The sequence below is a fragment of the Gadus chalcogrammus genome, chromosome 12 (genome assembly GCF_026213295.1).
Source record: "Gadus chalcogrammus isolate NIFS_2021 chromosome 12, NIFS_Gcha_1.0, whole genome shotgun sequence".
Taxonomy (NCBI): Eukaryota; Metazoa; Chordata; class Actinopteri; order Gadiformes; family Gadidae; genus Gadus; species Gadus chalcogrammus.
Window position 1 is genome coordinate 12,336,285 of NC_079423.1, and position 2,500 is coordinate 12,338,784.

Genomic DNA, 2,500 nt, shown 5'->3' on the forward strand with positions numbered 1-2,500 from the left:
TTAGACATACAATAACACAAAAAATAATAAACGGACACCTCAGGGAACAGTAATGCCACACCGGGAGGTGGGTAGCCTACTTTACTCACCCTGTTTGTAGATGAAGGCCATTCTCCTGTCTTTCATGGTGGCGAAGAGGTCAATAAGAGACCCAGGGGTTGTTCAGGGTGCATGAATCTTTACGAAAAAGAAGACATGGCCAGCGAAATAGTAGCTGAAGTTCAGCGCTACCAGTCGGTGAGGACACAGTTCTCCTCATTGAAAGTGCGATAACCACTCATCTTTCTCTCCGTGCACGCAGCTGAAGCTTCGGCATTGGCCTGCATGTCAGATTCAATTTTTAGTTGCTGCCCATGTGGCAGTTTGGTTTCATTTTACTAAATACTCTAAATCTCAACCCTCCATAACTGCACTTGCTTATACGATAAAATGATAAAAATGCAAAAGTGCAAATCTCCCGCTATTTGTTTACGTTGACGTTGATGCTTTGATTTGATTGGTGTGAAGCCAAGTGGCTTCCCTTTGCACCCTGCTGACTAATCACAGTAGGGCAGTGTCATGACGGTTGCCTCACCTGATAGGTTAAACCTTCTTATTTTTCTTCACCAAGGGATGCCATCTCGGGCTGGCTTCCTCACGGACATACAGTGTGCAATGTCGTGTTTGACCGCGTATTCAGTACTTACAATTTAGAGGGGCGCTGTTTCGCACATTTTGAAATTCTCAATGAGACGAGAAAATGTGGAAGAAATGACCTCAACACAGCACCAAAGAATAACCAAAACTGTTAATATTAATGTTTTTATTGGATGTCTAAAAAACATAAAAGAATTCTCCGACACTTTAACCATTAACCTTGGTACAAACATTTAACATCACACACACACACACACACACACACACACACACACACACACACACACACACACACACACACACACACACACACACACACACACACACACACACACACACACAGTGTATTGCAGATAATTAATTAATTCAGATGTCATAATAATCGTTTACATGGATAAGGATTCCTACTGAATAATTTACTGCCGTCTCTATTGAACTAGTGATTGTTTTTGTAACAGTGTAACGTCGGACCTCAGCAGCTTTCTCACTCCTTACGTGCTACTGTATAAATGCTGGTTTTGCGGCAGCAATAATTGCTTACGGCCATACCACCCTGAACACGCCCGATCTCGTCTGATCTCGGAAGCTAAGCAGGGTCGGGCCTGGTTAGTACTTGGATGGGAGACCGCCTGGGAATACCAGGTGCTGTAAGCTTTTTCTTTTTCAACTCGAGCTCATGCATAACGTGACCTGGATCTTTACTGCCAACCGTTTGGGAGAATTTAAGCAACATACAAAGACTGACAACGTCTCTCTAAACTATTTTTGTGTAAAATGAGGACGGTATAGTGATACTGCCAGCAGGGAGCACCAGAGAGCTGAAACGACAGTTCTACATTTCTTAAACTTTCACCCACACGAACACGCGCAAGCACTTCAGATCAATCAAAGACCATGGGAAGACGGCGAAAATACCAGTGGCGTGTTGCGTGGGGATTTCTTTTGAGGAAGCCAAATGAGACAACACCTTTAATCTACATGCTTTTTTGAAGGTGGGGGACAGAAAAGAGTATACGTCGCAAATTGTATCTATTGAATGTAACTACAAGAGCTATTTCAGCGCCTGGTTACCAGGACTTACACGTGCTCGCCCTCTTTCGCGCTCACACACACACACACACACACACACACACACACACACACACACACACACACACACACACACACACACACACACACACACACACACACACACACACACACACACACACTACAACAACTTCATTTGATTGACCAATGCAACTTATTCCAGACAGACAATGCACAATTAGACATACAATAACACAAAAAATAATAAACGGACACCTCAGGGAACAGTAATGCCACACCGGGAGGTGGGTAGCCTACTTTACTCACCCTGTTTGTAGATGAAGGCCATTCTCCTGTCTTTCATGGTGGCGAAGAGGTCAATAAGAGACCCAGGGGTTGTTCAGGGTGCATGAATCTTTACGAAAAAGAAGACATGGCCAGCGAAATAGTAGCTGAAGTTCAGCGCTACCAGTCGGTGAGGACACAGTTCTCCTCATTGAAAGTGCGATAACCACTCATCTTTCTCTCCGTGCACGCAGCTGAAGCTTCGGCATTGGCCTGCATGTCAGATTCAATTTTTAGTTGCTGCCCATGTGGCAGTTTGGTTTCATTTTACTAAATACTCTAAATCTCAACCCTCCATAACTGCACTTGCTTATACGATAAAATGATAAAAATGCAAAAGTGCAAATCTCCCGCTATTTGTTTACGTTGACGTTGATGCTTTGATTTGATTGGTGTTGAAGCCAAGTGGCTTCCCTTTGCACCCTGCTGACTAATCACAGTAGGGCAGTGTCATGACGGTTGCCTCACCTGATAGGTTAAACCTTCTTAT

General features: G+C 43.9%; 1 non-coding gene across 1 annotated transcript; it reads left to right on the top strand.

The window, feature by feature from the left end:
• Window positions 1-1,171: 1,171 nt before the first annotated feature.
• On the top strand, window positions 1,172-1,290 carry LOC130399462 (5S ribosomal RNA). Its single transcript, XR_008901972.1, has one exon. It is a non-coding gene; the product is annotated as a 5S ribosomal RNA (ribosomal RNA).
• The last annotated feature ends 1,210 nt before the right edge of the window (window positions 1,291-2,500 follow it).